This window comes from Typopeltis vanoorti, chromosome 9 (genome assembly GCF_054136105.1).
Source record: "Typopeltis vanoorti isolate ZY-2024b chromosome 9, IOZ_Tvanoo_1.0, whole genome shotgun sequence".
In the NCBI taxonomy this organism is placed as follows: domain Eukaryota; kingdom Metazoa; phylum Arthropoda; class Arachnida; order Uropygi; family Thelyphonidae; genus Typopeltis; species Typopeltis vanoorti.
Genome location: NC_143557.1, coordinates 18778915 through 18786819, shown reverse-complemented (window position 1 = coordinate 18786819; position 7905 = coordinate 18778915). Strand labels below are relative to the sequence as shown.

At 32.9% G+C, this 7905-nt stretch overlaps 1 protein-coding gene across 3 annotated transcripts in view; it reads right to left on the bottom strand.

The window, feature by feature from the left end:
- Positions 1 to 629: 629 nt before the first annotated feature.
- Positions 630 to 7905, bottom strand: part of LOC150102909 (xaa-Pro aminopeptidase 1-like) — a 416385-nt gene continuing 409109 nt past the window's right edge. For 2 of the 3 annotated variants that reach the window (XM_090398385.1, XM_090398387.1), the window contains one exon: positions 630 to 2286. The gene's annotated coding sequence lies outside the window, so the exon portion shown is untranslated. The remainder of the gene's footprint in view (positions 2287 to 7905) is intronic. The other variant, XM_090398386.1, reaches the window with a different exon arrangement.

The following is a 7905-nucleotide window of genomic DNA, read 5'->3' as shown; positions in this document are numbered from 1 at the left end:
GCAGACCATACCTTAGATACCCGCCATAAAATTCGTTGGAAGAAGACAAAAATAATCCATCGCAGCAAGTTTAAATACGAAAGACTATTCAAAGAATCTTCAGCAGCTCTAAAAAACGTTCCTAACCTCAACAAATTTGGGTGCATGAAACTGCCCAAATTTGGGAGACTTTCATTTTGAGAACTTCAGCCCAACTGCCAAGACTACCAAATTAGCCCGCAAGAGGGCACCATTAGGACTTTAGGAACAAAATTAGTTCTTATTTTCTTCCTCATTTGCTTTGTTAGTTCCTTGGTGCACATACCATATCTTTATGTTCCCGAAGATGGCAATGTGACATTGCCGAAATATAGAAGTGATTCATTAAAGTTATCTTTAATTTATTTACTTTATATGCGTTGTCAATTCCGTAAATTAATTACCAGTTAAGTTTTTAGTAATATATCATTACTATGTATACATGTAATGATATATTACATTCTACTGCAAAATCCTCTTTTAAGAGACGCTCAACTACTGACAGTAAGGTGGAAACATTTGTTATTGACTTTGATCCATGGCGTGCATAAGAGACGCTCAACTACTGACAGTAAGGTGGAAACATTTGTTACTGACTTTGATCCATGGCGTGCATTTTATTTTTCACTTTATTGAATAACCATATCAAAATATACATTACAAATTCTTCTGTAGAAATAATTTCATTAAGTTAATTGAAATTTCAATAGCAAACCCATAATATTCAAAATTACAAGTTTCTGTACATGGTGCAGATCAATACAAGCTGACTAAAAAAAATGTCTATTATGCTAAGAAGCAATGCAGCACAATTTGATATATATATTGTAGAGAGAAAAAAACAAAAATAAAAGAAAACTTAAACAGCACCCACATTACTTTTTTATTTATATTTTCTTGTCATTAACGAACTGCAGGAATTCCAAATCAAATGAGAAACAAATACAGTTAATCTATTCTAGCATGCTGCATTATGCATTTAAAAAAAAAAAAATTCATATTCACTAACATAACCTCCTTGCATAATAAAACCTGAGTTTCTCTATAAAAATAAATGGGTAACAATTACAATGACTTAAATTTGTAATTATTATTGTTTCTATTCAAGAATGCAGCAACATACCTTCAGAAACTTACTAATTTGTATATTTCAGGTTCCATTGATGGCAGTTACAAAGACCAATATATGATATTTTAACTGATTTATTTTTCTTTTCTTTTTTTTACTTAGAACAGTAATTCTATTTATTTTTAAAAAAATGTATAATTCTCTCAAAAATGTCACTACTTCTCTCGTGTACTTTCTTGCTATCCTAAAACCCCACATAATGGTATTACGCATGTTATATCATAAAGTTAGTCACACTTGATATAAATTGGCTTGGGCATGATATAAACATGAAACTTTTGTATGACTTCATTCAAGGTGAATGAATTCCTTAAGACTGTAACTGATTACATTATGTCATTTTTATATTAATGCTTCATTCACCTACAACGGAGAAATAATAAAAGGTATGTATAATTCTCAGTTAAGAAATCCATTTAAAACATGCTAATAATATAGCAAGTATATTAAAATTAAAAGATTAGCTGATCACAATAATGTTAACAATTTCATTACTTTTCTGAAAGCAGTAGAACACATCACCTTTCCATACATTATTTAAAATTATAAATACTGATTGAGATGCACCACTTTAACTTTTTTTACTCTCTCTTTCACTATGATGAAACTTATTAATGAAAGAAATTCTTTCCAAGGGGACCCTAAGTTTAATTATTTTCTAAATTAATATTCACACTGCAACATTCACAGAGTAAAGCAGCAATTTTTGACTAGGCTTATATCATTTTTTTTTTCAATGCCCTCAAAAACTGGCAAGCCACACTTTTCATATTCACAACAAGATAATCATTACACTCTTACTGATATGTCAATCATTATTATGATAAATGTTTCAGATGAATGTATATTTATAAAAGACAAGTCTATAATTGTCATATCTGAAAAATTCTGGAGCATGATCAAGACTTTATACACTCTTCACGAGAAAAAAATTGATGATTATGAAAAATCTGGTAGTTAACTATGTTATCTTTATGGCACATTTCAATTATTCTTAACTTATTAATTGAGCAAGTAGACCCATAACTACTCATAACAGTCCAAAGAATATCACCACAGTGAAAAGGCTGGAAGCAAGTGATCTGAAGAAACAGCAAGGCAAAATATACACAGTAAACCCAGATATTTATGTATATATTAAGAGAGTTAAAGAATGCAATTTTAGATAAGAAACATGATGAAAAGAAGTTCAAAATACATAATTAATGAAATGAAAATACTCTTAACCTTTTAAACAGATAGTGCTAGTATTAAAATAAAAATAAAAAAAAAACTCATGTTTAAAAGCTTTTATCCAATGTTTGTGTTTACAAAATTAGGAACTCAAAAATGTGAGAAGTTTTAAAATTTTGATAATGTCCAAATTGAAACTTTTGCCTAATTATATATACGATATTGTTATTTGCTTGATACAAAATAAAAATATGCAATAAATATTTTTCTGTACTTCTGGATGCTGTAATAAATGCTATTATATTTCCCAAACCTTGTGAAAACAATTTAATCACATAATACATTTTGATGATTTCATCAATAATTATAGCACTTTACATAATTCATCTTTAGGTATTCCCAAATTTTCTGTGAAACAGGCATGCACATTCATAACAGGAAGCAGTGCATGAGATTTAGAATATTCGTGATGGGGAACAAAATTCAAATCCATTCCAAATGATTCTTTTGCCTTTTTTTTTTTTTTTTTATAAGCATTCCCATGAGTGGGGCAATGTGCATGTCATTAAACAAGTAGAATATAATGTGACCATAGGATAGCTTTACCCTACAACACACACACCATGCCTCTTAGTCATCATTTTCTGTGCTATGTGATTCTCAACCATACAAGGTTGCAATCCTATAGTACATACTCTGGAGGAAATAGTGGATAGATAATCCAAGCTCTAGAGATCAAGCATGAAGCTTTTTCAATAAAATTAGTTTTCCTCATAAGGACATTCACAAATATCCACACCAATGGCAGGATTTGAACCTGCTGGATGGAGAGCAGGTATCCTATCCATTCAGCTAATAAGGAAGGCAACTTATAAATAGTTCTTTGAGTTAAACTGCATTCACTCCATACTGAGTGCATTTTGCAGGCTAAGATTACTTAACTTTATAAACATTTCCAATATTATGGAATTCTTCTCTTATGGAATGATGATTGATTTCCTTATTAAACAGCAATGGTTTGCTAAAATGGAAAATAATGTCTGTCATTTAAGCAAACACGGCTGGTACCAGCAGATGAAATACAAACAAGTCATGATTATAGGCTTTTTGATGTCAGAAATTACCAGAGGTTGAATACATTCACTATGAAAGCAATCCCTAATGTGTGGTTTCATACTGAAGTAGAGAAAGACAAAACCCATTTTCTTCGTGAACAGCGAAGTTAAAATTAACTACTTAAATCAGCAATATCCAAATGGCAGTGCCTGATACCATCCATGATGCAATCCTGTCTGAGCCCATAGAAACATTCACACATTTTATAACTACTTCTTTCTTTCTGCAATATTTGTTCAAGTATTTGCTTATCTAAAATTTAACTGTTAGTAACTGATTTGTCTATTACAGTAACAAATTAAATTAAAAATTCATTATATTAGAGAGTGCAAATGCAGTTTTCTTTGTAAAAAGGGGAAGTACACAAAAAAAGTTGGCCAGGATTGATTTAGTAATATGTCAAATGCAATGAGTATCAGAAATGAAATGTGCCTTGCCATTGAAAGAACAGAGTTGAGCATAAGAATGAAGAATTAATGAGTGCTTTACAAAAGAGGACAAAAACATCCTTTTTAAAAGCAGTGCTTCTGATATTGTTTATAAATCCTATAGCTTTATTTATTTAATTCTTTTTGAATAAAGAAAAAGGTGTGCCCAGTTGGAGTAATGACCAGACAGTGAAATCAAATGGTCTAATAAAGTTTTTATTTTTATTCTATTAATAGGTTTCCTGTTAGTACTTGTATAAACTGAAGCATCCTATAAAATATATCCTGTAATTATAATCAGAAATACAAATAACCATGGCATTTACTCAGTAATGTGTTATGGATTATTTCGGTGCTAAAAAAGCTTTACTTTCTGATAATATATTTTTCCTTGTCTAATATTTAAATACCAATAGATAAAAACTGGTATTACTAGAAGGCTTCTTTTCAATGTTAAATATACATGCAGTATTTTTAAGGTGGCCAAGATTAAAAGTGAAGCCTCTACTAAGAATGCTGGTTTTGTAAATGTTCATGTTATAGAAAGGATGACAATTCATTTAAATTTTAGAATCGAACAAAATAGTAGCTTCATCAATATGGAATAATGATATGGTTGTTTGGACATATCTATTTCTGTACTGTTGACTCTCACAGAAATAGTTTATTATAAGTAAATTTCTTTCATAAGCGCACTGCACTTATGAAGATTTGGCCAGGACTCTTTTGCTAATCTGTTATAATGATGCATTCTATAAAAGAAATACATTTGATTTCTTAAAATAATTTAAAAAATCAACTGTATTTCTTAAATTCAAAATTTCAAATTGCATATAATTGCATATCTAATAAATGAAAACCTTTTCATAAATAAACATCATTACTGAGAAATTTTTCATAATATAGTATATTCCAGGACAATTAAGCTCAATAGAAATAACTGGAAAGACATCTCATAGATCACTGAAATTCTAATTCTGATTAAACTATTCTGCCATTTGATGATATATAAAACAGGATTTCTTAATTTTCATCAACACAGAACAGACTACAATTAAGAGATCTTATTTTTGATATATCTTTCTTTCCTTCTTGCTCTCTCTCTCTCTCTCTCTCTCTCTTAGTAATGGTTTCTATAAAAAAGAATCTTTTGGGTTCAGGTGAATTACAACCTTTGAAAGTAAAATCAGATACTAAGATAAACTCGATTATGCTGGGAAGAATAGCAAGAATCTGTGTGTAAATGATGGGAAAGGGACATTCTAATGGAAATGATTGAGGAGAGAATGATTTTGTGTTTGCGTGACTTGGACTTATCAAGCAGACACAAGGATTTGTGCATAAGTAAGATGCTAGATGAGAACAGAGATCAGCAAGTTGTCCAACTGTGTCATGCAGAATACAGAGAGAAGTATACAAATGTAGGTAACTTATTACAGCTGTACACAAATCCTAGTAGTATCACAAAAAAGGGTAGAGTTTGCCTTCATTATTACATTGAAACATCCAATTGCAGACATTAGCAAAACCTGGCTATCAGAGGCAGACATACTAACTGATATTGAGTGTAAATGGTACAGTATTTTTAGGAAAGATAGACAGGATATAAGAGGAGGGGATTTGCTGCTAGTGATATTGGACAACTTAAATCCAGTTAGAGTTAAAACCTATGACTGCAATACTAGTTACGGTTTGCCTTGTAGCAGTGGGTTTGAAGCCATTCGGTGTGAGGTGGAGTCAAACAAGAACAAATACATAGGAGTATTGTTAAAGCCCTAGTAGATCAGTTACTAGTGACAAAGAATTGCACTATTAAATAATCATAATGGTGGACTTTAATTATCCAAACACTGGGTAGCAGTGAAATCTTAGGAGATGAATGAAACTGAATTTATTGAGCTCAACAAACAGCATGCAACAGAAGAAACTCAAGGTCATGGAGCATTAGATCTGCTTATAGCATCAGAGTATGTTTCAGTTAAAGACATAACTATACTATTTCTGGTTGGTAACAATGAACATGCAGTGGCTAAGTTTATGAATGTTCCATTTAGTTACATGGTGAACTATAAAGCAGGAAATTATGACCACCCGAGGAGTATGCTAGGTTCTGTGTTATGGTATTGGAATACCATATACATTAGGATGATGTAAGTTCTGAATATTATTAGAAGAGTTAAATTAGTCAGCTGCTGTACAGAAAAGCTAAGTCTGAGTATGAAAAGAAATTGGCTATGCAAACTAAAGACAACATATAAGAATTCTGTTCATTATATTACAAGTAAATGAAAGAATAACTCTACTGACTGTAGATAGTGTATGGGTGACAGATGCAGAAGATTATTCAACTAATGAGTGCCCATTTTGCTAAAAGTTATCAACATAGCATATGCAACATTGAGCTGACTGATCAGGCAAGGGATCTTGGAGTTTTAGTGTATTGGAAGTTTAAGCTGACTGATACCTCTTCAATGGATGAAGAAACCCGGGTGTACAAGGAAGAGATACTACAGCTATTGCACAAACAAGTGAATAAAAATTCAGCAATAGGAAGTGATGAGATATCAGCACAGATGCTAAAAGAGTGTTGAGCTAAACTGGCTATTCCTCTGACCAGGCTATATAATTGAAGTCTCAGAACAGGTAAGATCCCACGGGAGTGGAAAGAATGTGTGGTAATTCCACTGTGCAAGGATGACAAAGACTGATGTATTCAACTCTCGAGACCTATCAGTATCTCTGTAGTGGTAGTGAAGATTTTGGAAAAGTTGGCCAGGGCTTGCATAATAGAAGTGAGTTGACATAGAATCTATACTTCACAATGAACAGCATGAGTTTACTCAGGGAAAGTCATGTTTGAGCAAGTTGCTCTCATTTTATAATAATATTACCACTGAGTTAGGCAAGGGTAATGGATACACCATGATACTTTTCGATTTTGCTAAGGCTTTTGACAGAATACAGCATGCAAAACTGTTGCATAAATTGGAGAAAATGGAATTGGAATATAAAATATTAGTATGGATAAGATGATGGCTGACTGACACATATCAAAAATTGGGAATGAGAATCTGGGAAATCAAAATATGGGGAAAGAGAGTCTGCAAGATTTAAGGTAACCAGTAGTGAATTACAAGGATCAGTCCATGGTCCATTGTTATTCAATATATACTATAATGACATTTGGAAGAAAATTGGTAAGAGACACAGAACTATTTGATGATAAGCAGTACTTGCAGAATGATTTGAATAGGCTGGAATTGTGGAGATGTGAAAATGGCTATCAGTTCAACATTAGCAAATACATTGCTTGGAAAGAAGTCAATGGACACCATAGTGTGAAAAACAAACAGTCATGGCATCCATCTTAATAAGCTGTAGGACCTCCTTTCATTGCAATCCTACAGGGCATATGATAGCAGTCAATGAGAATTTTGGACCATTCTTCTTGAACGCATGTAATGAGGTCCTGGCCTGTTGTGGGGCAGACATTCACTGACCTCACCCAACACCTCAGTTCTTCCCACAGATATTTAATAGGGCTCTATCAGGGCTCTGTAGATACCAGTCAAATGTGATGATGCTGATGTCCACAAACCATGCAGTTACAGCAGCAGCCTTATCACATGGCAGTCTTGCTGAAAGAGACAATGGTCAGTTCCGTATACTATTGCCACAAAGTAGGAAGCACTGCATTGTCCAGAATGTTCAGATACCTCTTGGAGTTCAGTGTTTGTGGCACCACAAATTGAGGTCCAAGGCCAAACCAGGAAAAACTGGATCATACCATCACACCGCCACCTCCAAATTTCATATTTAGTGTCATGCATTCTGGTAAGAGATGTTCACTGGGCATCTGCCACACTCACATCAGTCAATCTGCTCGGTAGAGGGTGTAGCATGATTCAATGCTCCATAACTCAGCTTTCCAAGATTACACATCCCACTGCACATGCTCTTTGTCCCACTGAAGATGACAATGCATGTTGGTTTGGGTAATGTGGGCTTTCGTATTGTGGTCCTACCATGGAAACCCATCTT